The sequence below is a fragment of the Nicotiana tabacum genome, chromosome 18 (genome assembly GCF_000715075.1).
Source record: "Nicotiana tabacum cultivar K326 chromosome 18, ASM71507v2, whole genome shotgun sequence".
NCBI lineage: Eukaryota > Viridiplantae > Streptophyta > Magnoliopsida > Solanales > Solanaceae > Nicotiana > Nicotiana tabacum.
The window spans coordinates 66,339,718-66,357,704 of NC_134097.1; positions in this window are offsets into that span (position 1 = coordinate 66,339,718).

Genomic DNA, 17,987 nt, shown 5'->3' on the forward strand with positions numbered 1-17,987 from the left:
GATCAAGGTACACAATTTCCTATTTATTATGTGAACCGAACCTTGGGGACGCAGAAACCTGGTACCATCATCTGGAAAATTGGCTCTTGCTCTAATAAGTGCCTCACGCAAGCTGAAGCCTTACTTTCAGTGCCATCGTATAAACGTCCTGTCAACTTTTCACCTCCGGAATGTACTGCATAAACCTGAGTTATCGGGTCGATTGGCCAAGTGGGCCATCGAACTCGGAGGGTATGTCATCGAGTATCAACCTCGGACGGCCATCAAGTCCCAAATCCTAGCGGATATCGTGGCCGACATCTCGCCAACCCTCATACCTGAGGTAGAGAAGGATCTTTTATTAAAATCAGGCACATCATCCACGGTATGGACCCTGCTCACAGATGGATCCACAAATGTAAGAGGATCCGGACTTGGTATAGTTCTAAAGACGCCAATCGACAGTTTAATCAGGCAATCCATAAAAACCACAAAACTAACTAACAATGAAGCCGAGTTTGAGGCTATGATTGCAGGTTTAGAGTTGGCCAAAAGTTTGGGAGCCGAGACTGTCAAGGCAAAATGCGACTCGCTCCTCATGGTAAGCCAAGTAATGGGAGCTACGAAGCCCGAGAAGACAGGATACAAAGGTATTTGGACAAAATCCAAATCGCATTACGCCTCTTCAAAGAATGGACCTTAGTCCATGTACCTCAAGAGCAAAATTGCGAGGTCAATGCCCTTGTGAACCTATGATCTTCTGCTGAAGAAGAAGACCTGCTCCTCGGAACCGTTATCCAACTATTCAAATCTGTGGTCGAGGAAGGTCACGTGGAAATTAACTCCACCAGCCTAACATGGGATTGGAGAAACTAATACATCATTTACTCGAAGGACAGGAAGCTACCCATGGATCCAAAAGAATCGAGGGCCCTGGGAACCAAAGCGGCCCGGTTCTCACTCGACAAAAATGGGGCTCTCTACAAGAGAACTTTTGATAGTCCTCTGGCGATATGCTTGGGACCGGGCGACACTGATTACCTGCTCCGAGAAATCCATGAGGGCTCCTGCAAAAATCACTCCGAGGTTGATTCCTTAGTTCAAAAAGTGATGAGAGCGGGCTACTATTGGGACAACATGGAAAAAGACGCCAGGGAATTCGTCCAAAAATGCGACAAGAGTCAGAGGTTTGCTCCCATGATCCACCAGCCCCGGGAGCAACTGCATTCCATTTTATCACCATGGCCATTCATGAAATGAGGGATGGATGTTGTCGGCCCTTTGCCGACGGCGCCAGGTAAGGATAGATTCATTTTATTTATGACTGACTATTTCCTAAAATAGGAGGAAGCGCAGGCCTTCGAGGAAATAAGAGAGAAGGAAGTCATCAATTTTATATGGGAACACATCATATGCCGGTTCGGAATCCTATCCGAAATAACATGCGACAATGGAGACAATTCATAGGGAGCAAGGTGACACAGTTTCTTGAAGATAAGAAAATTAAGAGAATCCTATCGACGCCATACCACCCATGTGCGAACGGCCAAGCCGAATCTACAAATAAAACCATCATTCAAAACTTGAAAAAGAAGTTGGAAAGCACCAAGGGAAAATGGAGAGAAACGCTGCCCGAGGTGGTGTGGGCATATTTGACAACTCCAAAATCAAGCACCAAGGAGACACCTTTCTCCCTAGTGTATGGCGCCGAAGAACTAATACCTATGGAGACCGGGGAACCAAGCACTAGATTCCGACACACTAGCGAGGGATCAAACAACGAAGCCATGGTAATGGCCCTCGAGCTGCTCGACGAAAGACGGGAAGCCTCGCTGGTGCGGATGGCTGCCCAAAAGCAGAAAATCAAAAGATATTACAATAGAAGAAAGAATCTCCAATACATCGGAATCGGAGAGTTGGTCCTATGGAAGGTTACCCTCAACACCAAAAACCCTAATGAAGGGAAGCTGGGCCAAAATTGGGAAGGACCGTACCATGTCCTTGGGATAGTTGGCAAAGGATCCTATAAGCTTGGTACTATGGAGGGCGAGCAGCTTCCGAGTAACTGGAATGTATCGATGCTCAAGCGGTATTACTGCGAGGGCGAGCGAATGTGGAACCCCACAAATATCCTCGAGCAAACGTCGCACTCTTTTCCTTTGACCGAATTTTTTATCCCGAAATGAGTTTTTTCCAGCAAAGGTTTTTCGATAGGCGACGCCCATACATTTCCCAAGAAGGATTCGAGGAGCCTACAATACTTCTTTCACAATCAGCCCGCCCTGGTAAAAAGACTAACAAGGCTCCGATAGGGAACAACGTATCGGGTCGAACGGTCCAAGGAGCCGCACCCTCGCAAGCCGAGCTAGCAAAAACAAAACAACATGTATTACGACAAGCAAATAAATAAAATTTTTCGGCATTCCGTACACCAAAAAAGGGAATTTTTAACATGCTCACGGCGAAGGCCTCTCCACCAAACGCGTCCCGAGATACTCGGAGACTTAGCGTCAATAATCCAGCAGTCGTACGACCCCAGGGTCGGAAGTATAGGCTCATAAAGCCCCTACAAGGAAATTCCAAGCTCACAAAAAGCGGTATTCAAGCTTAAACAAACTTGATGACTCAGAGACTGTCATTAATTGCCATGCGTTGGAAAACCCAAAACTGTAAGACCCCTAGCGGGCATACTCGGCGTAGCCAGATCTATTCTTTATTACAACAAAAATTGTAAGACCTCATAAGGCATGACAAACTGTAAGATCGCAACAGACATGAAAAACTGTAAGACCTCAACAGGTATGAAAATCCCAAAGTTTAGGCTATACGTCGCATTTGTAAGAGTCCCGAAAGGGCATACCCTCGGTGTAGACACTTGAACTATCACTCGGGATCAAAAATGGCTCCGGGAAAACACATATGACTACGGTCAAAATGGCTGATATAGCCAAATTAACGCAACTCGGGGATGCCCGACCGTCGCTAAACAAAAATCGCAGGCCATTACTTCGAATATACTTTGGAAAGAACCGGTTAAAACAGGCTTCCCTCAATAGGCAAAAACGAGCTTTGACAATGTCAGCTCCAAACCACAAGGCTTCGACCAACTTAGCCTACGATCTATGAACCTTCCGAGGTGCTCGAAACATAGCCGATAACAACTTGAAATTGAGGTTCTTCCAGAATCGACGACGGGTCAGGCAAAACTATTTCAAAAGACCTTAACAAGCGTAAAACAAAGCTTACAAAAGTCCCACGGGAAAAAGAACATAAGAGCCATTGTCGCCAACCAAACGAGCCTCCGGGCCGCACACCAAAAGGTCTATATGACCAAATAACGTAAGAGCCATTATCGCCAGCTTGAAAATTGACACATTAAAATGAGCTTGAATCGTAACACGATTTTGAGACCGGATCCAAAATAGTTAACTATGCAATCCTCTGGGACACATATTAAAAGGTCTGAACGACCAAAGTAGTACTATCCCTGGTCTGAAAATACTTAAGGGCATGGCATAAATGCCATTGTCAACCGGCCGAGTGAGCCTCCGAGTCACGCGCCTATAAGGTCACTTCAGCCCGAAGCACAAAAGGCCATCGTTGCCCGCCCATGCAGGCAGGAAAGAACCTTAGGGTCGATTAAAGCTCGAATCACAACGCAACTCGGAGACTGGACCCAAAATAGTTGAAACAGCAAAATGCCCAAGGGCAAAAGATAAGAACCGACATTACCCGACCGTGTGGGCATGGGAAAGCAGAAATCAACAAGGCTCGAGACAAACCTGGCCTGGAAACCCAATGCAGGACGGCGGGGAAAAAGCGTGAGATCCCTCATGGTGGTTAACGTCAGAGGCTGCATCAACCACCCATACAACAATTCCCGAGCCAGCCCAAAAGGGCCACAGGGCTATATTGTAGGTCTATGGTTTTTTTGCCAATCATTGCTGAATTCAAAACAAAAAGGAATAAGGGAAAAAGAGTCGCAAAATTCTCCTCATACAGATGCCAAATTAAAAAGTATTGTACAACAAACAGGGAGATCAACAGAAAACAATAGCAGATCCTAATTTTTTGCCAAACCGACAGCCTTAAAGGTTGTATTAAGGTAATTATAGATCCCCCGATGGCCCCTTCTCGATGGCGTCCCCCCTCTCCGGGGATCCACCCCCCATTTTTAACCCTGCTCGAGCTACCTTCCAATATGCCCTCGACGGTCAGCCCTCGGGAAACCGGCCAAGCATGACCCACGTTTTGAGGTAAATTTGGGCCAGCCCCCTCGAATGCCCGCTCAACGCAGGAATCTTCGACAACCGCTCCTCCCCCATGCTAAGATACAAGCGCTTCGACCTCAACTTTGATCCGGAGCAATGCAGCCACCAACTCGGGATGAAGGCTATTATACTTGCCACTATCCTCCCTCACGCCTTAAAGCTAACGCTCAATCAAGGTAACTCTCTCCTTGAGGTTGTCCCTTTCAGAAGACACCTCACTCACATGCCATCTAAGATTAGAGATTTCAACATCCCTAGCCTGAAGATCCCCTCTCAGTAGGGCATTGTCCTTCTCAAACTGCACAGATCGGGGCACGAAGAGTTAAAAGCAACAAAATGTTACAAGGGCTCAAATGATAGCAATAACAAGGGATGGATAACCTGTTTGGTGAAAAACTCTTTCTCGCGCTCCCAGCGACTCACCTTGTCCTAACAGTGGGAGAGGTCCTGGTTATAAAGCGCCTCGACCAGAAACCACATAAAAATGTTAAGAGGATAAAGGATGGAGCAGCCCAAAGAAGCGGGCAAGGCTAGATGAAGTTACCTGCTCACAAAGCTTGCCCAACTCGCCAAAAATAGATGAGGCATTAACCTCAAAACTACCCTCAAAGATGATTGTCGGCCTCCCGAGTGCGCCTCCGCCTTTGATTAGTGCTCCCTCCACGAAAGGCTCCTCACGAAACTCCTCTTGCATTCCGAAATATGGAAGTATCTTCCCCTTTAGAGAATCAATAATATCCAACGGGCTAACGGGGTTAAACTGAATCTCCATCCTCTATTCATCACGAGTCCCAGCTCGGGGTCCCTCTAAACTACCTGTCAAGGGCGTCCCAGTTCGGGGAGAACTTCAGCCACCTGTCAATTCATGATTAGTGCTTGATACCCCATCTATTGCCTCACTACCACGAATCTGAGCCACGCCAGCATCAGGCTACTATCCGGAAGCATCTATTCCCACGGCCCGAGGATCAATCAACCCAAACACTCTTTAAAGGCTACCGAGAAACTGCTTTCTCCCTCACTTTCAGCACGAGGATTTCCTATCGCCCCAGATACTGGAGCCAATGGGATTAACCTTGGAATCCTCCACTCTGTTCCTCTTGGGCTCCGGTGTCTCAACCGATAGACTCTCCTGCCTCTTCCTCTCTTCCTCATGCATCAGAGTGTCCCCTCCAACGAACGGCACCTCCCCCATTAGTATGATTCCTCCCAGACCTACATAGATGCAGATCTTAAAATGCACGTTATGGAGAAGGCTACTAATAGCAAGTTACATCAAAATGCATGGATGCATCAAGACTCAAGGCTTAAGGGCCTCCCACCGAGCTCGGGATAAATGCCGCCACGCTTGGTCGGTATATGGGCAGATTGAGTGCAAACGACCGATGTAGATCGCTGCGGCTAAAAAGACAAGAAAGTCAGAGACAAATGTATAAAGAAAAGTTATGAAGAAAGGGCAAGGACACCATGTCTACTTACGCCAGCGATTCATTTTTTAGGGAACGACATCTTTTCCGCTCGAATCAGATCAGACATCCTCACTTGGACGAATTGACTTAACCACCCATCATCCCCGAACTCCTCGGTAGGGAAAAAAAGGGACCTCGAGGCTCGACAGCGAAGCTTGACTAAGCCTCCACGAAGCAGACGAGGACTATACATCCGGATCAAATGGTTCAGGGTGAAGGGCATTCCCTCTATCATGCTCGAATAATGCTTGATCAAATAAACCACGTGCCAGAACGAAGGGTGTACTTGACCTAGAGTTACCTGGTAAATCTGGTAGATGTCAAGAATCATGGGGTCGATCAGGGGCGAGGATGGCCCCACCGGCCCCAAAGAGAATGGGTAGGTATACACACTCAGAAAGATGACTTTATGAGCCATAATATCTTCATCTCGAGCGGGGATCTCCATGAGCACGGTATCACCCCAACAATACCATGAGAAGGGTCTCTCGACCCTAAAATCGGAGGTCCGCACAAAGGGTCATAAAATTCACTCCTCAGCATGTGGGGGAGTGGCCATTTTGCCTCGAGAGAAAAAAGAAGAAGATGAGCCTGTAGCCTCCTGGGAAGTAGAGGTGGTAATATTCGTCATCCTTGGGATAATCTGAGGAAATGAAGAAAAAGGGGATTGCGTCCCCGATAAAGAGTGAGAACGAGGGGAAACAGACCTCACTAAGTGTTTTGAACACAAGATGGAATCTAGAAACGAAGAGACGAGTATTTATAAAAGCATCCTGGGTATATTGAATGAAGCCAACCACCGCAGTCAATGCCGAAATGTGCAGGAACGATGCACGTTATGCGCCTTAATACCTTGTGTCCGTTTGCAAGGGCACCAGAGGAAGCAGGGGTTCAAAACCGTTTCAATTCGTTTCTTGTCACCTTTACTCTAATAAACGCGAAGACTATATGTATACGGTGAAGCTGGGGGCCTGATTCCCCCGTCATAGAACCATCTCGCGGTCATGCCCCTCAAAGCTCGAAGCCAAGGTCGAGACTCATCCTTGAGGTTCGATATATATATCATTTAGAAGGATATCGTATTCTGACAAGTACAAGAAGATACGATAGGAGAGAGGGGAGTTCCCAAGGCACGTGGCTTAACCTGACATGGTTGGTCTATCCGGGGCTTATTTCCAAGATATCATGTCTAGCCGTCCTATCTCCGTACCTTTACGGCTAACACGTTCTGTACCATAACAGATTCCCCTCCTATATAAAGGGGATCCCCATTACTTTGTAGACCGGACTGATGTTGCTCCATTTCTCCACAAGTGCAATAATATCTCTCTCTCTTTTCTTTCTAGATTGCTCGTTCTAACTGGCCTGACGCCACCTTTATATCCATCAGTCTCTTACTTGTTCTTCATTATATAGCTCAGTATTGGCCGTAAAGAGCCTTGTTTAACTATATAATCAACTGTTATCCCATCCCCGACTATCCTCGATATCTTAAGATTGACCCTGATGTCGACCCCGAGGCCTCCATCGACCAAACCTATACTCGGGCAACAGGCCATTTGGTTCGATTACTATCTCGTTTTAGCCATGCATTTCATCATTTAACTCCCTATTATTAGCATCAACTGCTCTAACAACTAGCTCGGGAATAGATCATGTATTTTTAGAATCCCATTTACAAATTTAATTATTGTTACCATTATCACGGTAAACACAATGATTGGCAGAGAAGATTCATGATGGGGTAACACCGACTTGGGAAAACTTGCACAAAGGGGTTGATTCTTTTGAATTCATAGCTGAAGCCAAGACTTGGTTGACCATTATTGCTGCAAGAATCCTCCAGTCTAAACATCAGTTTGAGGTGACGCCTAAGAAGGCATTGATGATTGCTGCTATTATAGATGACTTGCCAGTGAACATGGACCAACACATAGTGAGTGAAATTGAGGAAGCATGTAACAGACGGTCTAAAGTCTATTCTTTTCCTTATTGATCACTCAGTTGTGTTATGATGCTGGGCTGCTAAAGGACCCGAATGATTTTGAGAATGACCCAAGCGTAGCAATTTATCCACTTCTTAGAAAGGGCCAACTGGCAGGAAGAAGAAGAGAAGAATTGATGTAATATCTCCTTCATTTGGGCAGTTTGCTGAGACTGCCGATGGGTCCGGTGGTTCGTCCACAGCTTCAGCAGGGCCACATGACCCTAATTCTCTACATCCTTATAGACCTCCCACTATGCGCCACCTTTCCAATCAAATCTATGGCGTAGATGCTCACTTTCACTAACTTTTAGCTGGCCCTCAAAAGGCCATCTCAGAGTCTCGGAGCTACAAGATTATGATCGTGTATCCTCCTTCAGGGTTCGTTGAGGCCTGACCTCGGGACAACATTAGCCCGACCACAGTAGAAACTAGGAGTTCCCAAGGCACGCGATTAGGACTGACAGAGCTACCCTAGCCCTCAATTAGGATGTCTTCTAGTTGTCTCGTCTCCACTTCTTTGTCATTAATATATTTTGTACTATATTGGGATTTCCCTTCCTATATAAAGGGGATCCTTGACACTTTGTAACGGCCGGTTGCTCCAGTTACTCCACACGAAATAAACAAGAACATTCTCTTTGCTCTCTAGCACATTCTCTCAATATTATTGCTTCCATTTATTGTCTTGATACTTGTTCTTCATTTATTTTTTATCATTGTCCATAAAGAGCCTCCCTCAATTATCTCATAACTGTTATCCCTACCCCGATTGCCCTCACTAGCTCTTAGTGGAGCCTTGAGATCGGCCTCGAGGCCCGGAATCGACAAGCCTCAGGCCCCGAGCAGCTAGCCTATCGGTTTGATTATAGCCCTCTCCCTAACTCTATTACGTCTCTAAATCTCATATACTTAGCATCAATTGCTTAACAACATATCATAAAAATAGATCACGTATTTTTAGAGTCCCAACAACAAATTTAATTATTATTACCATTTTCATGGTAAATAGTTTGGCTCCCACCGTGGGGCTAAAAATAATAATGATTATTTTCTTGCTAGTTTTGCTACATAACACAAGTTATCTTTCACGCTTTTTCTTGTCCAAAAACTTCGATTTCAGGTCAAAATGTTTAACGCGGTAAACGGAGATGAAAACAACAATCTTGAGGACCATGCAGAAAATGGTGTGGCTGTTCCAGGCATTGTTGTGACACCACAAAACCCTGGGAATGCACCGGAACCAGTCCCCATGGACGCGGTCTCCCGTGATGCCCAGCACATCAGCATAAGCTCCCACATTGACAGGTGCGTGTGCCAAGGGGATCAATAAGAAGCACGGAAAACCCCAACTAGGGAAGAACGTGAGGTTAGCCTTCATGTTATTTTTGAAATGTTGCTGGCACAACAACTAGCTATTGCTCAGCTGCAAGGTCGCCAGAATACTCCCAGCAGGTAGCTCCGGGGACAGCTCCCCCAGCTGGATAGGTAATGGAGAGATCAAGCAATAATGGGTCGATAACCGTCCCGCCATTGTAAAAATGCTCGAGGACCTCACCAGGAAGATCGAGTCGGGCGAGAAGATGCTAGAAGCTAAATACAAAAAGGTTGAAACCTACAATTACAGGGTCGACCAAATTCCGGGCGCACCCCCGGTCCTGAAGGGTATGGATTCGAAAAAGTTCATACAAAGGTTGTTCCCTGAGGAAGTGGCCCTGAAACAAATTCTAAAGAAGTTCAGAATGCTAGAACTCCCAAAGTACAATGGGACCTCAGACCCCAATGAACACATTATTGCCTACACCTGTACGGTAAAAGGCAATGACATAAAGGACGACGAGATCGAGTTCGTATTACTGAAAAGTTCGGGGAAACACTCTCGAAGGGAGCCATGATGTGGTATCACAACTTAGCTCCTAACTCCATAGACTCATTCGCCATGCTAGCAGATTCCTTCATAAAGGCACACGCAGGTTCCATCAAAGTAGCAACGAAGAAATCCGACATTTTCAAAATTAACCAAAGGGAGAACGACATGCTGCGATAATTCGTATCTTGCTTTCAAATGGAATGGATGGAGCTACCGCTAGTCTCTGACGACTGGGCAGTGCAGGCTTTCACTCAAGGTCTGAATGAACGAAGCTCGACGGCTTCAAAACAGTTGAAACAGAATTTGATTGAGTATCCAGCTGTGACCTGGTCGGATGTCCACAACCGGTACCAGTCAAAAATCAGGGTCGAAGATGACCAGTTAGGAGCCCCCTCGGGCTCATTATACCCAAGAAGGCTCATGGTAAAGGAGCCAAGACCAAACAAAGAAAGATATCAGTCGTACATCGAAGACACGAGGAACGCCTCGAGGTGCAACCCACCTAGCAATGATTAAAGGATAGACCGAGGACAAGATCCTTGGGGACTCATCAACAAAGCCAGATTCGATAGGAACACAGGGCCTATAGGGGCACCCCACTTAGCAGAATACAACTTCAATATTGATGTATCAGACATCGTGTTCGCCATCAGTAAAATCAGAAACGCAAGGTGGCCCAGGCCTGTACAATCAGATCCTTCACAAAGGAATCATAACTTAGTGTGCAAGTTTCACAACACGCATGGAAACAAGACCAAGGATTTCCACCAACTCCGAGAAGAGGTAGCTCGACCCCTTAACAAAGGTCATCTCCGGGAATTCCTTAGCGACCGATCCAAAAATCAGTTTCGAGTAAGAGAGACAGCCAAGAAGAACGAAGCAAATGTGCCACAACATGTCATTCACATGATCTTGGGAGGCATCGATGCCCCGTAGGAAAAGCGAACCTGGGGATATATTCCCGAGGATGCCCTCACATTTAGCAAAGAGGACGCCGAGACCTTGTCTTAACCTCACAATGACACACTGGTAATCTCTTTCCTTGTAAACTCTTTTCAAATAAAACGTGTACTCGTGGATCCAGGTAGCTCGACCAACATTATCAAGTCGAGGGTGATAGAGCAGCTCAGACTTTTTGATCAAATCTTGCCCGCCACTCGAGACCTAAAAGGATTCAACATGGCAAGTGAAACAACAAAAGGAGAAGTCACCGTGGCTTGCACGACCCAAAACGCTAAATCCCATGTCATGGAAAGGGACATAAGGTACAACGCCTTATTCGGATGACCGTGAATACCGTTTACTGTAAAAATGGTAATAACAAGTTAATTTGATAATGAGACTCTAAAATTACATGATCTATTTTTATGCTAGTTGTTTAGAGCAATTGATGCTTGGCATATGAAGATATGAGATGAAATGCGAGCTAAAATATAACTATAATCGAACCGAGATATCAGTTAATCTAGCCTCGAGCTGGCCGATGAGGGGCCTCGAGGTTGATGCCTAGGCTCGAGCTCGAGCTATCGGGGGTTACCGAAAAGGGAATAACAGTTAGGATATAATTAAAAAGATGCTCTTTACAGCTAATAACAAGCAATAAATGAAGAATAAATATGAAAACAATAAATGAGAGAGGCAGTTTCGAGCGTATAAGTTAGAGAGAAAGAGAGAGAGAGAGTTGTTATTGATCTTATGTAGAATGGTTGGAGCAACTTGCTTACAAAGTGCCAATGATTCCTCTTTTATAAAAGGGGGAATCCAAACTTAGTACAAGATACGTTAAATGATAAAGGAAGTGGGATGAGACAACTAACTAGCTTCGTGATGTAGATGTAGACCAGTGTCAGACTGCCCTAGTAGACTTAACCGGCCCTAGACGGGTTCTTTGGAAGCCTTCCATGCTCTTCGGGGTCTCGACCAACATTATCCCCGGGCCGGGTGTCGACAGATTTTGAGGTAAGTACCCGGCTCGTGGTCTCGAACCTCCGAGGCGATCTCCTGAAGTACTTTACCATCGAGAAAATGGTCCCCCTGATTTTGCCGTAGACAGATAGTATCCACGTTTCTTATAAAGAAGCGATAAGAAGTGATTTTGACATCCCACTCTATGGGCTCCCATGATGACGTCGTGTTGATGACGCAAACCTTTATGAGTGCCAAAATATTTCACCGTTTCGCTTTTTAGGGCCATTTCGATGTGTCATGATTTCTTGTTCTTTAGGGTCATAATGTTGTCGTTGATTTAGCTCCCATGAACGCATTGAATGCGCATGTCGTTATGTTTTTTGAGGGCGATAATGGCGTCGTCGGTTATTTTGCCCTTTCTCTTCTATAAATGGGGCCTTTTGTGACTAATTTTCTATCCAAGAACCCTTCGATATCTATCATTTCCTTCTTATTTTCTATCTTTATTCTTTGCTGCTTCACTATGTTTGAGGCCCATGGCCTCAGGATTTTATGGCGACATCATACGTGCTACGACCTATCTCCCGAACCCTTTCTAGTCGGACGAAGTCCTGCTGCCTTGATATTATTGTTGTTGTTGTTGTTATCTCCATTAGCTTGGGGCGATGAAGCAGAGGACCGATTTCCTTTGGCTCGAAGAAGTATTTTGATTATACACCGCTGCTCAAGAGGGGGCTCGGATTATAAGCCACTGCTCACCCTACTTCCTCGGCTTGGCACATTACCCCCCCCTTTGGATTCCTTGGGGTTTGGTGGCGCTTTCTACAAACTGTCGCCTCCTAGGCTGAGGCAATGTCTCAGGAAGTGGCTTTATAATAGTAATACTAGCGGAGTTCATACTAGCCATATTTTTCACCCAGCCACTTCTTGTCTCCTTTCAGCTTCTCCTTCGACACTTTGCTCTTCTCTATCGCTTTCCTCTTCTATGTCCTCCCTTTTGAAGATGCCATTCTGGGAGGGTCGACATAAGACTCCCGAGCGGATTGGGCTTGGAAGATATTGTCTTTGAGGTCATGAGCCTGAGGAAATGACGCCGAAGATGTCGCTATTAAGGACGCACTTTTGGGAATAGGCCAGACTTTTAGGCTTTTGTTATACGTACACCCTTCTGCTTCTTTGTTCCTGTGTAAGGATCCCCTCGCGGGCATTTGTAATCATATGTCAGGACCCCCCGAGGGCCGTTGTAAGAAAACGTTTATGAATACAAAGATATTTTCTTGACTCTTGCCTTTGATACTTGCCGTATTTCTTTATGTTTGTGGAGACTTCGAATGCACGATCCTATTTGTTATTGATAATATCGAAACCGGATGAGATTATTCCATCCAGCCTTCGGTTGATGGAAATGGTTATGCATGGGGTCTTTTGTGGTTCCTTGGATTGAACCCGAATAAAGCCAATAAACTCGTGCCGCTGGGACCCTGACTTCGTGCGAAAATGAGAATAATGTTTCGGGTCTCGGAGTCATGACTTACTAGTTGAGTTTCGTAATAACCTTTGAGAAGAAATTTGCTCGGGGATCTGTGGGCGGGGGCTGCTTTTGATCTTTTGAAAGCAGTCTCCGAGCGAAGATTTGCTCGCATTCGGACCACCCAGAAGCACATTTTAGTGTGAATAGCCTTATGGTGCTGTAGATAGATTCTGAAGGAAGGTTTGTCCGACCTAGGACGACACCCGGATCCAGGTCCATACTCGTGACATTCAAAAAATGCCCATTTTGCTAGAGCTTGATTCCCTTTTATAGATATCCTCAAAGTCGGGTGCCATCTTTCTGTTGGCGAAGGCATCGTCTGCTCCCTGGAGCGTAGCTTTACCTTGACGGAGGTCCTCGAGGTTGGATACCTCCTCGGGACTGGAGAGGGTGTTATCGGCTAGCGTTCTCGATCGGCTTTTGGTGTAGGCGAATCGTTGCCACCTTTCCCCATATAATATGAGGTTGTTTCCACTTTCTCAGGGGTTAACCCATTTTTAAGCAGTTGTCATTTTCTTTCCGCGCCATGTTTTGGTATTCTGGTATTAACATGCCTGTACCTCTTTTTGCCTTTTAGTTCTTCAGCTTTGCGACTGCTATGGCGGCTATGTCGGGGTTTATCCGATAGGGGGTAGAGCTCTGCCCCCGGTCTTCGGGATGATCGGAGTCTGCTGACTTCATGGTGTTGATTGATTATGCTTTTCGTTCATGTTGTTGAGGACAATAGAGACCGGGTATGGACAAGTCGCTTCGCTCAGGTGCTGACTGCTGGCGTATAACTTAGGATCCCGTATTATTTATTGGAGAATAAATATATACTCTCAAGTGGTGCGCCCCGTGCTTTACTAGTTCTACCTATGGCGATAGCAAATTTAGTGGTTGTGTCTCCCTCCCTTCTTCAGGAGTGGTTCTACGGGAGTCGGGCAACGTCATTTCCCTGCCAAGGCTTGGTCCGAGTATTTGACAGCCCACTCATCGTTCGAGGATCGCGAGTGGAAAGCTTCGTACTGGGACAAATGGGAAGCAAGTCACCATGGTAGGCGTTGTGCTGTTCCTTCCTTGCGATTACCTTATACTTCTTACTGAGTTTACTTCTGTAGGACTCCGATAAGCTTAAGTCCGGACTGCTTCATTGTTGAGCTAGGCTCTGGGGGGCTTTGGATGAGGGTATGTCCCTTAGGATCCTTTGCGAGAGGAAGGAAGTTGAGTTGATGCACTGGCGATATAAGGCGTACCCGAGCTTGAATTACGAGAGCCACTTGATGGGGCAGGTAATTTCTCGTCCTGGGCGGCTATGCATTTCGCTTTTCAACCTCTTGGATTAACCTTTTTCCTATCCCAGTTGCAAAAAAAGACGGAGGCTCTAAAGTACCTCAGGGGTGAAGCCAACTGAGTTAGGAATGACTGTGGCGAGCTAAGAGCTCGGGTGCAGGCTTAAGCTTCAGAGGAGAAGGGTGCATTGGCTAATGTTCCTTCCTTCGAGGTCTAACTCCACTTGGATTGCAAAAACACTTCAGTTCAAGCAGATATGATCACGAAGCTAGAGTCCGAACTTTCGAAGGTCAGGGCAAAGATCGTTGATGCTTGGGCTGAAGCAGCATCATGCCGGACTAAGGCTGATCAGGAGATGGCTATTCATTTGAAGGAAGCTACTGATGCCCAAGCCGAGTTGAAGAGGGCCCTCGATTGCGAATAGGGGTTTGTTCTTCCGGAAGAGCTGGCTTGAGTGAGGGTGAACGAGCGTGATGCTCAATCACTCCTACCTGGTGTTTGAGGAGAGTGAAGATGTGGCTGGTAGTTCATAGCCCTCAAGGGTAGGGGGCGTAGGCTTTGCCACTTCGCATGCGATACCTTCGAGTTTGTAGATGGGGAATGTATTTTTTCACATTTTGTAAATAATAAAGAACTCGAGGTTTTGTTTCTTTTGTACCCCTTTCTGCTTTGTTCTCGACCAGGTGGACCGGTTTCAGAGTTGGTGAGAGTCCTTAGATTTGTGATATGGCCCTGGGCCTCATAAGGCAGGCCTGGAGGCTCTTACGTGCTGGGTTGATGTGGCCTTTAGTGCAAGCTAGCGTTAGAGCTCTTATGCTTTGCTCAACTATTTTGGGTTTAGTCTCCGAGTCAGGTTTTGACTTGAGCCTATTTGACCCTCAAGCTTTTGTGTCTGTACGGGCGGGCAACAATGGCTCTTACGCCTGACCCTTGGGCATTTGTACTTTAACTATTTTGGGTTCAGTCTCTGAGTTGGGTTGCGACTTGAGCACACTTGACCCCCAAGTTTTTTTAGGGGCTCGAGACAATGTCTCTTACGCCTTGGGTCGAAGAAACCTTTTATGTATGCGACCTTAAGGCTCGTGAAGCTGGCGACGAAGGCTCTTACACTTGTCGCCCCCCTCTTTCTCGCGAAATCAGGTTTATGACATTTAGGAGGACAACTCGTTCTCTTTCGGGAATTGGGTTTGAATTGAAGAATCGCCACCTAATGATTAAAGTGCATTAGGACACTAGGAGGGGTTTGTTTTGAGTAACCAGAGATTGGGTAAGGGCTTGAAATTATCTCAAGGGGAAGGTGTTAGGCAACCCTCAGGATCCACTAGTGTGGTTCCTGACCAAACTATTGTTGTGACTTAAATGCACATAGTCAAATAAAGGCTTCAGATAAGAGGGGATTTTACGTAATGGATACAAATAAACAAAAGTAAGAAAAAAGAACTAAAAAGAGTTGATGTTCTTGAAAGAAACAGTTTAAAAAGATTTAAAAGAAACAAAGAAAACAAAGAAAAGGGGTGTCCTAGGTTTATTAATAATATGGATCACCCCACACAACATCCGATAATCACTCCTAAGTGAGGGGCTACACGTGATGTTATTGCGTGGTCATCGTATCCATATCTACCCTTTCCCACCCCATTAAGGTATTAAAGCGCAGAAGGGTCTCGTTTACTTATTGCATGCTATTACCCGCCCCAATTCTATCAGACACAGAGGTACTTGGGACTACTAATTTTAGAGGGAGGAGGTATTAGGCTTATTTGTGGTTTCAAAAGGTAAAATACTAAGGAGACAAACAAAACACATATAGCAAGTTTGGGGGAAGCATATAAACAAATAAAAGGGCTCAAATAGACCTCCTTTAAACCAAAGAAAGCACATAATGTAGCATGACTTGCATGTACTATTTAAGGTCTGATTAAAACTTAAAGGGTCGAGGCAGACTGATTTATTATATAGTTCAGATAAGAAGCCCGAATTAGGCCTGCCTGCTAGTTGTAGCTGATAAAAAGACCGATTCAGTTTATAAGTTTACCCTATGGCTTGCCCAAGTGCTGGACGAAGATGAATAGGCATGATATCTACTAATTCCATAAACAATGAAGCAAACATGAATACATACTGATTTAACAAAAATCATTTGTTATTAAAGAAAGGTGAGTTTTAGCAAAAGAGCATGCGTCACTTTTACTGGTTTTAAACTTATAAGCGAGTGAAACGATTCTGACTTGATTAATAGCTCTTGTAGGCATGCTTTCCATGCGTTGTTGATTTTAAACCCCTTTTAACCGACATGGTAAAATTCGGAAACCCTAAAAACATGATATCTAGGTACTGAATTTCATTTAAGGCCTATGAACATGATATCTAATTGTAGTTGACTGATTAAGACCTATAAACATGATTACCTAATGAAAAATGTATAGCAAGATTCTAAAAGACATATAGGCATTATTTTCTATATGCATATGCAGGGTTCAGATTTCCAGGTATTATAGATATGGTGTCTATATGAGAGCATGCAGAATTCCTACAGACATGGTATCTATATAAGAAATGCAGAATTCAAGAAATAACCTATAGGCAGGATATTTATATGAGAGTGCAGAAATTCAGAAAGAACCTATAGGATGACGTCCTCAGACCATGACGTCCTGGGCCATGAAGCGTATGATAAGGGATTCGCAGGCCATAAAATGATTCTCTCGGGCTATGAAAATGATGCCTCCGAACTATGACGCCTTTGAATAATGATATGCAAAAGATAAAAGGGGTCCTCAGGCCATGGCATGGCATTCTCGGGCTATGAAAATGGTGCCTCCGAACAATGACGCCTTTGGATAGATTGGCGATCTTTCAGCCCATGATATGCAGAGGGTGGCGATCTTTCAGCCGATGCAAGATGTAAATGAAGTGGCGATCTTTCATCCGATGCAAGATGTAAATGAAGTGGCGATATTTCAGCCATGCAAGATGTAAATAAAGTGGCGATATTTCAGCCAATGCAAATGTAAAGGTGGCGATCTTTCAGCCATGCAGATGTGGAGGTGGAGATCTTTCAGCCATGCAGATGGAGGTAGAGCTTAACCTTGGAAGGCAGAATGGTAGCCTTATGCAATGCAAAAAATGCAGATGGAGACAAAGCTTAGTCTCGGAAGGTAGAATGGTAGCCTTATGCAGTGCAGAAATGTAAATGAAGACAGAGCTTAGTCTCGGAAGGCAGAATGGTAGCCTTATACAATGTAGAAATGCAGATAGAGACAGATCTTAGTCTCGGAAGGAAGAATGGTAGCCTTATGCAATGCAGAGATGCAAATGGAGACAGTGCTTAGCCTCGGAAGGCAGAATGGTAGCCTTATGCAAAGCAGAGAATGCAGATGGAGGCAGAACTTAGGCTCAGAAGGTAGAATGGTAGCCTTATAGAGGATGTAAAAAGGGCAAATTGCAATAGAATTTTCTTAGCTGATAGCGGATTGCGGTATCGTGATTGCTGGGGAAATCGTGCCTGCTAGGGATATCGTGCTTGCTAGGGACACTGTTGTGTGTGGATAGCAGTCGCGAGCAAGTGCAACGGTTCGGAGAGTTGTATTCCTAAACTTTGTGAGTGAGCATATGGTATATTTTGATGATTTTGCAACTCAGGTGCCTGCATCCAAAGAAAATCGTGAGTTTTGTAAAGGGCTAGGTTAGTTCGTATCCCCGC